Source organism: Budorcas taxicolor, chromosome 1, assembly GCF_023091745.1.
Source record: "Budorcas taxicolor isolate Tak-1 chromosome 1, Takin1.1, whole genome shotgun sequence".
Taxonomy (NCBI): domain Eukaryota; kingdom Metazoa; phylum Chordata; class Mammalia; order Artiodactyla; family Bovidae; genus Budorcas; species Budorcas taxicolor.
In genome coordinates this window covers 8,780,310-8,798,079 of record NC_068910.1, presented here as the reverse complement: position 1 = coordinate 8,798,079, position 17,770 = coordinate 8,780,310, and the positions used below count along the sequence as shown (strand labels likewise).

The window sequence follows — 17,770 nt, the reverse complement described above, 5'->3', positions numbered from 1 at the left end:
CCCTTCTCCTCCTGCCCCCAATCCCTCCCAGCATCAGAATCTTTTCCAGTGAGTCAACTCTTCGCATGAGGTGGCCAAAGTATTGAAGTTTCAGCTTTAACATTCTTTCCAGTGAACACCCAGGACTGATCTCCTTTAGAATGGACTGGTTGGATCTCCTTGCAGTCCAAAGGACTCTCAAAAGTCTTCTCCAACACCACAGTTCAAAAGCATCAATTCTTCAGCACTCAGCTTTCTTCACAGTCCAACTCTCACATCCATACATGACCACTGGAAAAACCATGGCCTTGACTAGACGGGCCTTAGTCGGCAAAGTAATGTCTCTGCTTTTGAATATACTATCTAGGTTGGTCATAACTTTTCTTCCAAGGAGTAAGCGTCTTTTAATTTCATGGCTGCAATCACAATCTGCAGTGATTTTGGAGCCCCCCAAAATAAAGTCTGACACTGTTTCCACTGTTTCCCCATGTATTTCCCGCGAAGTGATGGGACCAGATGCCATGATCTTCGTTTTCTGAATGTTGAGCTTTAAGCCAACTTTTTCACTCTCCTCTTTCACTTTCATCAAGAGGCTCTTTGGTTCTTCTTCACTTTCTGCCAGAAGGGTGGTGTCATCTGCGTATCGGAGGTTATTGATATTTCTCCCGGCAATCTTGATTCCAGCTTGTGTTTCTTCCAGTCCAACGTTTCTCATGATGTACTCTGTATAGAGGTTAAATAAGCAGCGTGACAATATTCAGCCTTGACGTACTCCTTTTCCTATTTGGAACCAATCTGTTGCTCCATGTCCAGGAGCCCCTAAATCAGCATAATAGTGGGTTTTTTTTTTTTCCCTAAGGAAGTACATTGGTGTACATGCATAAAACAATTAGTATATTTTAAACACAGTGGGTAGCACTTAGTATTAGGTCAAGCCTCACAAAAATAAAGGTTTTCTATGTTAAAAACAAATATCAGTAATTTTATGTGATTCCACTTAATAAATATTCAGTACATTTTGTTGACCTGAATAGAATGAGATCATGGTAGGCTTAAAAAGGACTTCTGGATAATTCTTTTTATAAATAAAGTGAGGTGATTTGCCCAAGATCTTATATCTAGTGTATGGCAGAGGTAAAAAGATTCCAGATGATCTGCCAGTGGTGAATTATTTTAAATTTGACTTGATGGAGAAGAAAATGGCAAGGCACTCCAGCATTCTTGCCTGGTAATGCACATGGACAAAGGAGCCTGGTGGGCTACAATCCATGTGGTCACAAGAGTTAGACATGACTTAGCAGCTAAACCAACATCACTGTCTATCGGGAATTAAATCTTCACTTTAACGAAGTTGTTGGACATTTCCCAAAATTTTCGTATGAGAAACGAGCAATCTGGGAAGCTTAAAATTAAATTTGATAATGAAAATCATAAATGGTCTACATTTAGTGCTTTTGAAAACATCAGTAACATGTATATAATTTTATAAAACTAAAGGAGTACAGTATTTAAACTTAATATCCTGTGAAGTTTTACAAACTTAAGACATCTAGTTTTTACTCATTGTATCAACTTTTGGTATTTTGGTTTTTTAAAGAAAATTTGACTTGAGATACTATTAAAAGCTTCAATTATTTTGTTTTCTTGTAGAAATAAACACATAACCTGAAGCTATGTATTTGACCATGGACCTAGTGCCCATGTTAGTTACTCTTCATAGAAAAGACCACAAATACTATTTTCACATAATACATTAAAATTACTTCATAGAAAATAAGGAGATAATAAGAGTAACAAATTAGGTAAAGTTTTATGTAATTTTTTATCTGTTGTGGTATACAGAGTTTTAGATAATTCTGTAATATTTTTAAAGATACAGGTCAGATGTGAGAGCTAGTGTCAATCATAGTATTTGGGATGGATACCTCTGAGATTTTTGATATCTATTAATAAAATCCCTGTATTAGGTTAATTAATGCCTGGTGGCTCAGAGGTTAAAGCGTCTGCCTCCAATGCAGGAGACCCCAGGTTCGATCCCTGGGTAGGGAAGATCCCCTGGAGAAGGAAATGGTAACCCACTCCAGTATTCTTGCCTAGAGAATCCCATGGACAGAGAAGCCTGGTAGGCTACAGTCCACGGGGTCAAAAAGAGCTGGACACAACTGAGCGATTTCACTTCACTATAATATATCTAGCATTTCGGTACTTTCAGTTCAGTTCAGTTGCTCAGTCATGTCCAACTTTTTGCAGTCGCATGGACTGCAGCATGCCAGGCTTCCCTGTCCATCACCAACTCCTGGAACTTGCTCAAACTCATGTCCACTGAGTTGGTGATGCCATCCAACCATCTCATCCTCTGTCATCCACTTCTCTTCCTGCCTTCAGTCTTTCCCAGCATCAGGGTCTTTTCCAGTGAGTCAGTTCTTTGCATCAGGTGGCCGAAGTATTGGAGTTTCACCTTCAGTATCAGTCCTTCCAACGAATATTCAGGACTGATTTCCTTTAGGATGGACTTGTTGGATCTCCTTGCAGTACAAGGAACTATCAAGAGCCTTCTCCAACACCTCAGTTCAAAAAGCATCAATTCTTTGGTCCTCAGCTTTCTTTATGGTCCAACTCTTACATCCATACATGACTATTGGGAAAACCATAGCTTTGACTAGACAGACTTCTGTTGGCAGAGTAATGTCTCTGCTTTTTAATACGCTGTCTAGGTTGGTCATAGCTTTTCTTCCAAGGAGCAAGCGGCTTTTAATTTCATGGTTATAGTCACCATTTGTAGTGATTTTGAAGCCCCCCAAATAAAGTGTGTCAGTGTTTGCATTGTTTCCCCATATTTGCCATGAAGTGATGGAACCAGAGGCCATGATGTTTGTTTTTTGAATGTTGAGTTTTAAACAAGCTTTTTCACTCTCCTCTTTCACTTTCATCTAGAGGTTCTTTAGTTCTTCTTTGCTTTCTGCCATAAAGGTGGTGTCATCTGTGCATCTGAGGTTGTTGATATTTCTCCTGGCAATCTTGATTCCACCTTGTGCTTCATCCAGCCCGGCATTTCCCATGAAGTACTCTGCATATAAGTTAAATAAGCAGGCTAACAATATACAGCCTTGACATACTCCAACAAATAGTTTCAAGGGATTAGATCTGGTAGACAGACTGCCTGAAGAACTATGGATGGAAGTTCATGGCATTATACAGGAGGCAATGATCAAGACCATCCCTAAGAAAAAGAAACGCAAAAAAGGCAAAATGGTTGTCTGAGGAGGCCTTACAAATAGCTGAGAAAAGAAGAGAAGCTAAAGGCAAAGGAGAAAAGGAAAGATATACCTATTTGAATGCAGAGTTCCAAAGAACAGCAAGGAGAGATAAGAAAGTTTTCCTTACTGATCAATGCAAAAAAATAGAGGAAAACAACAGAATGGGAAAGACTAGAGATCTCGTCAAGAAAATTAGAGATACCAAGGGAACATTTCATGCAAAGAGGGGCTCAATAAAAGACAAATGGTATGGACCTAACAGAAGCAGAAGATGTTAAGAAGAGGTGGCAAGAATACACAGAAGGACTATACAAAAAGATCTTCATGACCCAGATAACCATGATGGTGTGGTCACTGACCCAGAGCCAGACATCCTGGAATGTGAAGTCAAGTGGGCCTTAGAAAGCCTCACTACGAAACAAAGCTAGTGGAGGTGATGGAATTCCAGTTGAGCTGTTTCAAATCCTAAAAGATGATAATGTGAAAGTGCTGCACACAATATGCCAGCAAATTTGGAAAACTCAGCAGTGGCCACAGGACTGGAAAAGGTCATGCTCAAACTACTGCACAATTGCACTCATCTCACACGCTAGCAAAGTAATGCTTAAAATTCTCTAAGCCAAGCTTCAACAGTACATGAACTGTGACCTTCCAGATGTTCAAGCTGGATTTAGAAAAGGCAGAGGAACCAGAGATCAAATTGCCAACATCCATTGGATCATCAAAAAAACAAGAGAATACCAGAAAAACATCTACTTCTGCTTTATTGATTATGCCAATGCCTTTGACTATGGATCACAGCAAACTGTGGATCACAGCAAACTGTGGAAAATTCTTTAAGAGATGGGAATACCAGACCACCTGACTTGCCTCCTGAGAAATCTATATGCAGGTCAAGAAGCAACAGTTAGAAGTGGACATGGAACAACTCACCTCTTCAAAATTGGGAAAGAAGTATGTCAAGGCTGTATATTGTCACCCTGCTTATTTAACTTACATGTAGAATACATAATGTGAAATGCTGGGCTGGATGAATCACAAACTGAAATCAAGATTGCTGGGAGAAATATCAACAACTTCAGATATGCGGATGACACCACCCTAATGGCAGAAAGCAACAAGGAACTAAAGAGCTTCTTGATGAGGGTGAAAGAGGAGAGTGAAAAAGCTGGCTTAAAACTCAACATTGAAAAAAACAAAGATCATGGCATCTGATCCCATCACTTCATGGCAGGTAGAAGGGGAAAAAGTGAAAACAGTGACAGACTTTGTTTTCTTGGACTCCAAAATCACTGCAGACAGTGACTGCGGCCATGAAATTAAAAGACACTTGCTCCTTGAAAACAAAACTATGGCAAACTTAGCATTTTCAAAAGCAAAGACATCGTTTTGCTTACAAAGGCGCGTATAGTCAGAGCTATAGTTTTTCCATTTGTATGTACAAGATGTGAGAGTTGGACCATAAGGAAGACTTGAGTGCCAACTGAATGGATGCTTTCAAGTTGTGGTGCTGGAGATGACTGTTAAGAGTCTGTTGGACAACAAAGAGATCAAACCAGTCAGTCCTAAAGGAAATCAACCGTGAATATTCCTTAGAAGGACTGATGCTGAAGCTGAAGCTCCAGATACTTTGTCCACCGGATGCATAGAGCAGAGTCATTGGAAAAAACCCGGATGCTGGGAAAGATCCAAGGCAAAAGGAGAAGATGATTGCAGAGGATGAGATAGTTGGATAGTATCACTGATTCAGTGGATATTAACTTGGGCAGACTCTGGGAGATAGTGAGGGACAGGGAGACCTAGCTTGTTGCAGTGCATGCAATTGCATAGAGTCGGACAGGACTTAGCAACTGAACAACAACAAATATTACTTTAGCTGGAATCTTGCTAACTAGAACCCAGTCACGTAGTCTACCTTGTCACTTCAGTGGAGGTGGGAGATGTTAGTTCTGAGTGCCCAGGAAGAAGAAAGCAGATTGGTTGAGCATTGAGCATCTCATACTCCCATTCAGTTTGTGCATTCTTGGATTCTGTATTCACCACAGAAATGTTTCTCTTACTGCATGTTTTTTTTTTGTACCTTTGGTCATTCAGAATTTACTTCCAGATTTCTTAGAAGAAATTTAGTTTGAAAGTCTTTGTTGTTTTAGTTTATAAACTCTTTGGTATTTGATATATTTAAGACATTTGTTGTTTGTTTTTTTGTTTTTTTACCCCAGGATGGTTATATCATGTTATTTTCTTTTATAATTTCATTACTGGTTTAAACTTTTTGAAAACTTCATTATGCCTTGTTTATTTTTGAAGGATTAAAAAATGCATCTATGGCAAACATGTCCCATTGCTTATTCAAGAAATACACCAGAATATTGAACATCGTCAGCCCCAGAGCCACCAAGTCATTGTCCGCTCATGGTCAGTCTGTCAGCCCACCAGCAGAAGGGAAAACAGAGAAACCTTATCCCGTTTTTTTAAAGGTCAGCACATGCAGGCTTGCAGACCAGTAGAGAAGCACATTCCAGTGAAGAGGCAAAGTTCTCTTTGCCTTCTGCCCACTTGAGATTAAACTTAGAGAGTCAGCAGAAGCCTTTCAGCTTTCATTTCAGCTGCTGTTACAGTTATCCCACCCCCTTCTTTCCGTGATCCGTTACATATACGCTTCTGTACATTCTCAGTCACTCAGTCCTGTCCAACTCTTTGCGACCTCATGGACTATAGCTCGCCAAACTCCTCTGTCTGGAATTTTCCAGGCAGTAATACTGGAGTGGGTTGCCCTTTCCAACCCAGGGATTGAACTGGCATCCCCTGAGTCTCCTGCATTGGCAGGTGGGTTCCTTACCACTGAGCCACCTTGGGAAACCCCCATTCACTTTTGTACTTAAGGGCAAAATGTATCTTTCCTCATAAATATGTCCTCTGTTAGTAAATCTTATGAGAATGTTTTAAGCCTAAGTATTAAATACAATTTTCCCTTAAAACGTGTGAAAGTGAAGCTGCTCAGTCATGTTTGACTCTTTGCGACCCCATGGACTGTAGCCTGTCAGGCTCCTTAGTCCATGGAATTTTCCAGGCAAGAGTACTGGAATGGGTTGCCATTTCCTTCTCCACGGGATCTTCCTGACCCAGGGATCGAACTCTGGTCTCCCGCATTTCGGGCAGACGTTTTATCATCTGAGCCTCCAGGGAAGCTCTTTAAAACGTATAATTAGCTCAAAATAATGCCACAGTTCAGTTTGAAATAATTTGAATCAATACTTCTCTTGTATAGTTCTCCCTCTGATAAATTACCCCTCAACCCCCACTGCAGTTGGCCTTTTTTTCCCTTGTAGGCAGAAGAATATGTACCATATATCTAAGTCTTTTAGCCTTTAAAAATTATACTGTTTTTGGAAAGATTGATTTTAGACAGAGTTGTTTCCATGTCCTAGGCATAACCATTGTCCTGGGATTTCTTTTCATGTCTCACAGGTTAATTGTACTATTATTCGGATACTGTGGCTTTCCTTGGATGCTGCGTTCATTTGTCATTTTTCCTAAACTCTGTGCCGAAAGTTCATTTTTAGGAAGGATGTCTGGAAAATAAACTTTTTTTTTATTTATTGCATGTGTGAATTTCCTGCTCGGGTTCTGATTCCATAAATGGGTTGAGTATAAAACTCTAGGTTCAAAATAACTTCTCACTTTTAAAGCCATCTCCCCATTGCTTTCTTGCATCCTAGCATTTCTAGCATTCTAGTTGCTGCTGTTTCTCATAACTTGGTAGATATTGTTTGGGGGAATTTTCTTTCTCCTTTTCCCCTTCTGTCCTGTCTTTCTACTCCCTCCATCATCTCTGTCTTCTGCATCCCCCTTTTATGCTGTGATACATTATATATACCTTTTGGTATGTAAAATGTACAACGTTTAAAGATAATAAAAAGGTAAACATTTATGCCTCTACCAGCCAGCTTACAAAATTGTACTTTTCTAAATCTCTTGTTTCTTCCCTTTTAATTTTTTTTCCCACCAGAGTATCACTGTGCTGACTTTGTGCCTTTTGTTGTGTTTAATGTTTGTGTACAGATGTAGGACTCTGTTAACACTGTGTTGAAATTCATCCATGTTGATGTGTATTTTTCTAATTAATTCATTTTCAGTGCTGTATTTATTTTATTCTCTGTATCTGTTGATGTATATTTGGGTTGTTATGAGGTTATTGCTATTGTGAATAATATTGCTTTGACATTCTTGAACATGGATCCATGAGGTTATCTAAGATACAAGTCTAGAACTGGAAAGCCTGGGTCTAAGGGTGTATACAAATTCTTGTAGACAATGACATGCTGTTGTTTAAAATGATTGTATCAATTTATAGCAGTGCAGGGGAGGTCCAGTTGCTGCTCATTCTTCCCAATGCTTGATATTGTCTGACTTTTTCATTTTAGTAACTCTGGCAGGTATTTACTGAATCTCAGAATAGTTTTTAAGTTACCTATCCCAGTTGATTAGTGAAAGTAAGCACTTTTTTTTTTTTTGTATTGAATTTTTGGATTCAGTTCAGTTCAGTCGCTCAGTCGTGTCCGGCTCTTTGCGACCCCGTGAATCGCAGCACGCCAGGCCTCCCTGTCCATCACCAACTCTCTTCACTCAGAGTTGCGTCCATCGAGTCAGTGATGCCATCCAGCCATCTCATCCTCGGTCATCCCCTTCTCCTCCTGCCCCCAATCCCTCCCAGCATCAAAGTCTTCTCCAATGAGTCAACTAGTTAGCTGTTCTATTTTCTTGTGCTTTTCATTTGTAGAATTTCTTTATATATCCCATGTATGGGTTCTTTCTTTTTACATACTGTGGATATTGTCAGCTCTGGTTTGCTTTCACTTTCTTAATGGTATATTTGGGTGGATATAAATTCTTGCCTTTGATATTGTCCAGGTTATCATTTTTAGCCTTTTATGGTTAGTGATTTTTGTGACCTTCCTCACTGCCTCACTGTCTCTTTTCTGGCTTTTGACTTTAGTTCCTTATTGTTTCTCTCTCTGGTTTTATAAAAGAACCTGGCTGTTCTTTTATAAAAGATGGTTGTTTTGAGACATTAGTCTGCCGTCTTCTTAATCAGTCTGCTTTCTGAATAAAATCATATTCCTTGCCTTAACAACTTGTCTCTTAGATTCATTGGCCTGTTGTGCGGTGAGCAGAGCGAGCTTGGACTGGGCAACAGGGCTTCGTTGCTCTGAGGCATGTGAAATCTTGCCAATCCAGGGATCGAACCTGTGTCCTCTGTGTTGGCAGGCGAATCTTAACCATTGGACCACCAAGAAGTTTGCTTTGCCTATTTTAATATAATCCCTGAGCTAAGAATGGCTTCTACATTTAAAAATAATTGACAGAAAATTAAAAGAAAAATATTTCATGACAAGTGAACACATTTGAGTTTGTGTCCATAAGTAAAATTTAATGTACCAGAGACACTCTCATTTCTTTATTGTCTTCTGAAGCTTTCATACTGTAATGGCAGTGTGGAGTACAGGCAGTTCTGGCTATGCACAGTTAGTTGTTGAGGACCTTGCTTTAGCACAGTAGTTCAAGACTATAAAAATGGCCATGCAGGGTGAAACTGTGCAAAGTATTAATAATCAATGGGAGGGACTTCCCCGGTGGTCCAAGTGGTTAAGATTCTGCCCTTCCGCTAGATGGGGCACCTGGTTAGGAAACCAAGATCCTTGTGTGCCATGCAACAGAAAAAAAAAAAAAATCTGTGTGAAAAATTATTGTGAACTTAAGAAACTTCTCTTGTTTCCTGTTATAAATGCATAGGGAAATGAAAAAAAAAAAAGGAAAATGAATATATAGTACAGTGTAATTTAAAACATTAGAAACATTGAGAATTAAAATGTTTTCTTTCATAGTAAAAAGCTTAGCAAGAGTTGTTCTCTTTTTGTGATATGACGTGGAATGGGCCTCTTCTCTCTGCCTTGGCAAGTTGTCATCCTGGTTTCCAAGTTTGGGCCAGCTTCCCACATTGTTTGCTTTGTGTTTTCAATGTCACAATGTGCCTTTGAGAATTGTTTTAATGTGAAATATCTTGCCTGTGTCACTTCCTCTTGGATTCCTCATCTTTTTCACCAAAATACATAGATGAACTCACCTTTACTGTGTTCCTCTGACTGCATGTACAGACTCTGGAGTGGCTGTAGAGTCTGCATTCCCACAGTGAAGCTGTTGCTTCTGTAACCTTCACATTCAATTTGAATTTCACTTCCAATGTTACTCTTCTTTAGTTCTTTGCTACACTTTCATTTTGACCAGTTCCCTTTTAAAGCTACCTTTTTTGTAAAACGTCACATGGGTTTATCACTGGTAGACAAGGCCACACACGTTTATGCTTGAACTGAATAACAGATGCTCAGTCACAAGTCACTAACAGGCTTTGTGACGTGATAGGTCACTAATCTTGACGCACAAACTGTTATTCATGTAGTAATTTGTAGACTGAAGAGCTAGCAGCAAATTTGTGCTTTATGCAGTTATTCACAGTTAATATACTGGAACTTGAACCAGGTTGTTGAACTTATAATTTTTCACTACTATCTTGTCTGGTTTTGATATCGGGGTATATTACCAGTAATTATATAGTAATCACTAGCAAATACCTAAGGTACAGCGTTCCAGGCACTGTTCTAACATTTTATATGTTAGCAGATCCATAAGTAGTTAATTCTGTTATTCCCAACTTACATGTGAGGAAGCTGAAGCAAAACAAGAAACTTGCCCACGGTCTCATAGATATTAATTGATACAGATATTAAGATTGAATGTGGAAGACTCAGGTTTGATCCCTGGGTTGGGAAGATCCCCTGGAGAAGGAAACGGCAGCCCACTCCAGTACTCTTGCCTGGAAAATCCCATGGACGGAGGATTCTGGTAGGCTACAGTCCATGGGTCACAAAGAGTCAGGACTGAACGACTTCACTTTCACTTTCTGGTAGTCCATTGTGGATCGTGGCCTCTAACTTACTACAGACAGCCTCTAACCTGCTACATTGCACTTTATATACATTATACTTTTATTAGTCTCATAAAATGAGTTGGAAAGCATTCTTTTTCTAATTTCTAGAGTTTGTGTTAGATCAGTATCTTAAATATTTGGTAGAATCCTATAAAACCCTTTGTGGGGTGTGTCTGTATGTGTGTATGTGTTTGGAAGATTTAAAAATAACTTTCAGTTTCTTCAACTGATTTCATACTGTTGAGGTTTTCTATTTATCATATTTTGAATCAGTTTTTGTTATATATACTGTTTTAGTAATTGATCTTTTTCATCTGCTCTTCAAATTTGTCATAGTCTTATAATCTTTTTTTTCTCTCCTGCATTTGTGATACTTTTCCTTTTCCTTCCTAAAATTGTTCATTTATTCCTTCTCTTCTTTTTTGAACAATCTTCCCAGAGGTTTGTTAACTTTGTTTTTTAGTTGCTATATCATGTCTGACTGGTGACCCCATGGACTGTAGCCCATCAGGCTCCTCTGTCCATGGGACTTTCTAGGCAGGAATACTGGAGTGAGTTCCCATTTCCTTCTCCAGGGATTTTCCCATCCTAGGGATCGAACCTGTGTCTCCCACATTGGCAGGCAGGTTCTTTAGCACTGAGCCACCGGAGAAGCCCCTGTTAACTTTATTAGTCCTCAAAGAGGACTTTTACTTTGCTGATCTATTTGTCTGTTTCCTTGTGCTTTATTTTTGTTTATGAGTTTATTTTCCTTCCTTTGATTTTACTGAAATTTATTTTTAGCTAAGATATACGTTAACCGATTAATTTTATTCTTCTTTTCCTAATATAAGCACTTAAGACTAGGGACAGTGCTTAAATTCTCTTTTTAGGTATATTCTACAAACCTTGCTATGTAACATTTTTGGTATTGAGTTCTAAGTATTTTTTTTCATTATTATTATGATTTAATCTATGGGCTATTTGTAGTGTTTTCAAATTTCCTAATACATTAAAAAATTCAGGTTTTTATTTCTAATTTGTTCATATGTTTCATAAATGTGGAATGCATAATAATTTTAAAAATATGAGACATTTCCTAGTATACATTTATTTTAAAAAGAAAGCTTTGTGAATGCTGGAAGAGAAAGTGTCTTCTCCAGTGTACCATGCTACTTTCCAGTGTAGTCTAGTAGTTGAAACTTGTATATTGAATTAAAAGCTTGTGTGTACTTGCTGATTTTTGTCTTTATGTGTCAGTTTCTGGCAGAAGGTTTACAACAACATGCCCCTGTGAAGTTGGGTTCATCTATTTCTCCTCATTACTATCACTTTTATGTGTTTTTGAATATCTGTGTTGTTAGATGGGAACAAGTTTAATATTTAATATTGATAAATCTTAGTGAATTAAAATTTCTGTCATTTTATTTCTACTAATGGTGTTTTTGCTTCGAGTCAGTTTTGTTGACAATTATATGCCTACACCAATCCGGTATGCATTTTGTTACACAGTTGAACCTTCTGTAGTAGATGCTGCTGGTGCCCTTTCTGGATTCCCTTAACCAGCCAGTGTGTCACTCAGCTAATGACTGCTTTGCAAGGGTTACAGTAACCCGGCCCCCTTACCTCTTGGTGGCACTGACTCAGGGCTGCAGTTGGGCTCCACAGCTTCCCCAGGGAAGAGGCAGAGGCTGGCCTCAGCTAAACCCAGTTTTACCTCCCTTCCGTCTCCTACTGCTTTCTCCTGAGGGTACTCTCTCAGTTTATAAGAAATCCCTGTTTCAGGCTTTTCTTCTATTAAACTGAATCTAAAGCGTCTACCATCTCAACGAGGGAGAACTTGATCTCTCTTTCTAGTGTTAAGTTGTACAAATCCTGTTTTTTGTTTTGTTTTGGTGAACTTCATCTTTGATATATTGGGTAGATTTTTGTTTAATTCAGTAGCTCTCAACTGTGGACGTCCTTCAGAATTAACTTGTTTTGAAATTGCTGGACCGTCTCTAATTGATCCTGTGCCTGTGGCTTTTCACTTTAAATCAGATCTTTTCCTCTATTTCAGGTAAAATGTTAAAGGGTTTTGTTAAATAATAACTAAAAGGGTTCCTTTGACTTTTCATTTTGCTTGTTTGGTTTTCACTTTATGTTAAAGGTAAGACATTTACCACCACTAAGGCTACTCCACAAAGTGCCTCCTAAGTACTCCCATAGAGTTTATCCGTCTCCTTTCCTGCTCAGCAGAGGGGAGCCACTGTGCTCCAGCACTGATTCCGAGTCTGGTGTATACAGCAGGCTCCTTCAGCTGGGTCAGTGTTGACCCAACCAAGAGCAGGCTGGTGTCATGATACGGAACAAAGCACAACCAGCAGGATGCCCGTGTGATAATGACAGCAAGAGGAGTCCCTTTTTTATACTAGATGCCTAGGATAAAAGGTGCTTTCTTTTCCATCTTGAAACTCGGAGTTGAAGGTGGGCTCGGGAAGAGAGAGACACACTGTGAATAAATAATTACAGAACTATGAGCACAAATTCCTATTTCCTTAGTTCTCTCTTCTATTTCCCTTCACTTTCACTGACGTTTTATACAATTAAGTATGAAATACCGTGGCTCTGAACTTCAGAGAGAAACTTCACTTAACCTTAAATAAAACAGTTCTCTAAAGCTAAGAACTGATCAGTCATGATTATTCTATCCAATTTCCCTAACCTAAGTAGCTTAAAATTCCGTAGTATATTTATTACTCCCTGACAGAGACAGGTGAGCTGTTGCTATAGAGATTTAACATTTTGCCGATTATAGAAGTTTTAATACTTATATAGCGATGTTAACATGATGGTGGTAGCTGATCTCTTGAACAGAAAACAATTTGTTTTTGCCACATTGCATCACGTTGCTGTGCTTTTCTAGAAGCAGAGCTATTTTTATTGCCCTGCCTAATAACGATAAGATGACCAGCCTGGAGAGCTGGCTTGTCTGGTTACTCCCTGTTAGCTTTCTTTTCGTGATGGCTGTGTCACAGGCCATGTTTGGAAAGTAGAAGAAATGAGGTGAATATTCTTCATTAGTGATGACCCTTCCACCTTGAATCTGTTCATTCTTTTTCCAGTTCTGAGTTTTGTAGCTTTGGCACCTCTAATTAATTTTATTTTATTTTATTTTTTCTCTAATTAATTTTAAAATAGGCATGTTTTTCATTATCTTCGGTTTACCATTTTAGAGCTATATGTTTAGTTAAGCCCTGTGTTTTTGTTTTTTTTTTTTTTTAAGGCCCTGTGTTTTAGTGTCTTTTGTTGTTTCGGCCCATCTTCTGTGTAAAGTAAAGCACTAAGAGAAGATATGCACGTTACTTAGGGTCTTTCCCCTTTGGGACCTGGTAGTTTACAGGAGCTCCCTCTATAGATTAAACTGTACTGTTATAAGTATAGATGATGTATTAGTCCTGAATAGTACTGGAGAGCAGATTCTAAAATGAAATCAGAGAAAAGGTGATAGATAGGATGTGGACCTCAATTGTAAGACTAGAGGAAGACAATTGTAAGACAAAGAGGAAGTAAAGACAATTTGAAGTATGGAGAGCAATATGAGCCAGGGTATGCACTGATAACATCAGTGGTCTGCTTGTAAAATGGCAAGCCGGTCTTTTGTGACTGAAATGTATTATAGAGACCCAAGTGGAAGTCTGCTGATGGTTGTAGTAGGTGGTAGAACTGGGTCCTCTCAGATTGTGTGGCCTTGGTATTATGCTAAGAAGTTTGTTTTTATTTTTAAATACGTGTTGGAGTCCTCTTCAGTCAACCAGGATATTTTCCTGATATTCAGGTCTTTTCCCAACTGCCTTCATCCTTTAAGAAGGAAAGGTAGAGCAAAAAAATAAATTTTGAAGTGTGGTGATATCACTGTAAAACTTCAAGATTTTGCCAGTTTTGTCACACGCTGCTTCTGTGTCTGGTATTCTCCGGATCGGCTCTTAGCCTGATCCTCAACCCCAGTTTCATTTACAAGGGATTTGTTTCTCTGATTCTTTGTCATCTGTTAAAGTGAGGAACTTGAATCCTAGGTTGTGTGAACTATTTTTTTTTTCAACTAGTTTTTTTTTTTTTTTTTTTTTTTAACGCCTTTAGAGATCTTAAATGTTTAGAGATAATTTTTGGATAAGTATAAGCAAACTCTGGAGGTTTTTGTGCGTGCTAGACTGAGGTTACATTAATTGGGATGAATAGTAAAGGTTTAAAAAATGCTTTCCCTTTTTCAAACTTTGGGGGCATTAGGTATTGGGAATCATCTTAAGATTCACCCTTCTTTTAAAAAAACCGAGAGAAACGTTTGCTCTTGAGGATGGTTACAACAGGAATGTTAAGTGCTGTGTCATTGCCGTCTCTTGTTTTGGCGCACGTAACTAGTCTTCAGCAGACATCATGCTATCTGTATCACATGGCTAACAGTGGGAGGTATCTAGTGTAGATTCTTCTTGGGGAAATAGATTTAAATTTACTTGGATAGAAATGTGGCAGGTGCTTTGTTTAGAGACCCAGAATGCATTCAGTCAGGACGGAGTATAAGCTGCCTGGATAGCTCCTGTAAGTAAGCAAGCGAGGCTTTCAGCCTCATGCTGCAAGGTCTTAGTTATGTGAGTATGTGTGTGCATGTGTGTGCAATGTTTTTATATTTACAGGACAAGGCTCCCTAAAATAGCAGTGCAAAAAGGAATTCTTTGCTGTGGGGACTGCATGGAAGTAACGTGAATCAGTGTGTTCTTTCATACAGGAATCTCACTGGGTGATGCCCTCAGCTATTCTAGTAATCAAGGACGCTCTCCTGTTGCTAATCCTATGATGAACAGGACAAATGGTGGTGATAAACAGAACCTCGCCAAGCCTGGAAATTCCATCAGTTCGTCATAGTACAGCTGTTGTCCTTAGTGCGTAGGGAGGCACCTGGGGGTGGAAAATTAATATATTCTACAGGGGGGGTTGGAGTTCATTGCTCAGGACAGTTAAGATGTTGCTGAGCTGTCTGTTGCCATTTCCAGCCTGGTTCTGGGGAGGAGCAGGAGAAATTGGCTTCAGCCTCAGGGCTGATACGTGCCTGCAAGCTGTGTAAAGAGCTCTTTTGTCATTGTTGTTCAGGCACTCAGTCATGTCCGACTGTTTGTGACCCCATGGACTGCAGCCCGCCAAGCTTCCGTGTCCTCTCCTGTCTCCTGAAGTCTGCCCAAACCCATGTCCATAGAGATTTGGTTTTACTTCAAAAGAAATACTGTTTTTATTGAAAGTATAAATCAGAGTTTTCAAGTTAAATAAAGTAAAAACAGAGCACAGCCACCAGACGAGGTTCAGCTTGATGTGTGATAGACCTCTGAAAGAAATTCATTAAAACAAATCTGAGGAATCAAGTCCCCATTTAGTAACTGAAGGCTTGCTGCTGCTAAGTCGCTTCAGTCGTGTCCGACTCTGTGACCCCATAGACGGCAGCCCACCAGGCTCCCCAGTCCCTGGGATTCTCCAGGCAAGAACACTGGAGTGGGTTGCCATTGTCTTCTCCAATGCATGAAAGTGAAAAGTGAAAGTGAAGTCACTCAGTCGTGTCTGACTCTTAGTGACCCCATGGACTGCAGCCTACCAGGCTCCTCTGTCCATGGGATTTTCCAGGCAAGGGTGCTGGAGTGGGGTGCCGTTGCCTTCTCCAGAAAGCTTGCTAGGCAGACCAAAAAAGTCTCATGTTGAATATGAAATCCTAACGATGCAGACTATACCTTTGACCTTGTCAGATTATACGTGATCCCTGGGACTTTCTGGGATGCTGGGTTTCTTCCAAGCCTGAGGAACACGCCCTGCATTTTGGCCGCAGCACTCTCTTGGGATGGCAGCTTAGCGCTGGCTTCAAAATTCTCTGTCAGGCAAAAAAATAAAGGGAAGAAGAAAATATTAGCCCACATATCTTTACAGTTCCATGTCTTGTCCACAACTCACCCCTCCACTCCCACCCCCTACTAAACAGGACAGAATATCAATCATGGAGACAATTTAAGTGAGTATTATGAACAGTCTCCTACCTGGAAGAATTATTATTAAATGTTTCTTTATTAAATTGGTTATTTGAAACTCAATGCATTTCCCTTAGATTAACAGTATTATAAGTGATGATTAATTTTGGCTCTAAATTAATCCAAATTACTGAGAAGAAAGCGTCTTCCTTTTTTCTAAAACTGACAGAGTATTTCAAAAGGTTTCTGAGCTTGCTTTTGGCGTTCCTCTCTTTGTTTTACCTCCTAGGGCCTCTGGGCCCATATACCTTCTCCCTACTTGGTTACCTTATCCAATCTGCTTTATTCCCTGAAGTATTCCATGTTGCTACATTATATTTCTTCCTTTTTACCCTAAAACCAGAAACTCAGACACTTTCAATGGAATTTATCTCAGGGGTGGAGAGGAAAGCAAACTTTATCACTAAATACACACAAAGCAGAATGATGGCCCTTCAAGGGGTGTATGTCCCCTTATGTCCCTTTAAATTGTGAAATAGGGTTCTGTACTTCTAAAAAGAGGATGCTAGCTGTGCAAGTTAATCTTAGTAGAAGTTTGGCTAATGTGACCAAATGAAATGAAAATGCAGTGGTTATGAGAAGTGTCTGAGTATGTTGGTGGGAATTAGGCTTCTGTTCTTTTTCATGAGTTTTCTTCCTCCAGTTTAGTTTCAGAGTTTAGCACCTTTGGTCGGGGGCTGGGATGGGGAGAAAAGTAGAGGAGGACAGAGGCAACAACAGGCCATTTGCTAACTAGAATGCTAATTTCTCAGCAGACAATGAGACAGAAAGTGCACAGATCTTAACTGAGTGACTAAAGGTAAGACTGACCTAAATCTCTGGGAGCTTGAAAAGTTACCCATACTTCTGTGCATTTAAATAATATATGAACACTATTTAATCTGTATAGACCTAGAAAATATTTAATCCAGTAATTAAATCCAGAGTTTGTGATCTGAAGTAAACCATACAGAAGAGAAGGTGCTTGTGACTTCATCATATATTCTTATTTACTCTTTACGAGCACATAGCTATTAATAGTAAGGCTAGTCAAGAGACAAAAATTGTCTTCTGTGCTTCATCATCATGTCCTGTCATTTCCTCTTGCTTTGGTTTACCTAGGTATTTTCAAAATCCTCACTAGATAATTTCACGTCAGGCATGTAATCAGAATGAAGATCAGATGTCCGGAGTGCTGTGTTTGAAAACGGTGTGCTCTGGTGCTTGGTTAAATAATATGGGGCTTATTTTCTGGCAGAGTGGTGTCGTATCTCCTTTGATGTTAGCCAGAACTGGGTGGAGTTTCTTAAGCTGCAGTGGGATTTGCTCAATCAGGGCTCTGCACTGGGGAGTTGGTTTTTAGTCTTTCTCTTTGCCGAAAGGCCTTTGCCTTTTTAAATAAACCTGAACCTAGTTATAATTGAGAGTACTTGATGTATAAAATAATAGTCACAGGGAGGGTCCAAGTGATGAAACTGAATTTTAAGTAGTTTATCGAACAGTCAACCTCAGGAATTGTTTCACATACCACCCTCATTTTACAGCCTAGG

At 39.3% G+C, this 17,770-nt stretch overlaps 1 protein-coding gene and 1 non-coding gene across 2 annotated transcripts in view; both read left to right on the top strand.

Annotated features, from left to right (window-relative positions):
* The window catches only part of MAP4 (microtubule associated protein 4), a 153,486-nt gene that overhangs the window by 39,940 nt on the left and 95,776 nt on the right, over positions 1-17,770 (top strand). The window lies entirely within an intron of this gene.
* On the top strand, positions 1,956-2,028 carry TRNAW-CCA (transfer RNA tryptophan (anticodon CCA)). The gene has a single exon. It is a non-coding gene; the product is annotated as a tRNA-Trp (tRNA).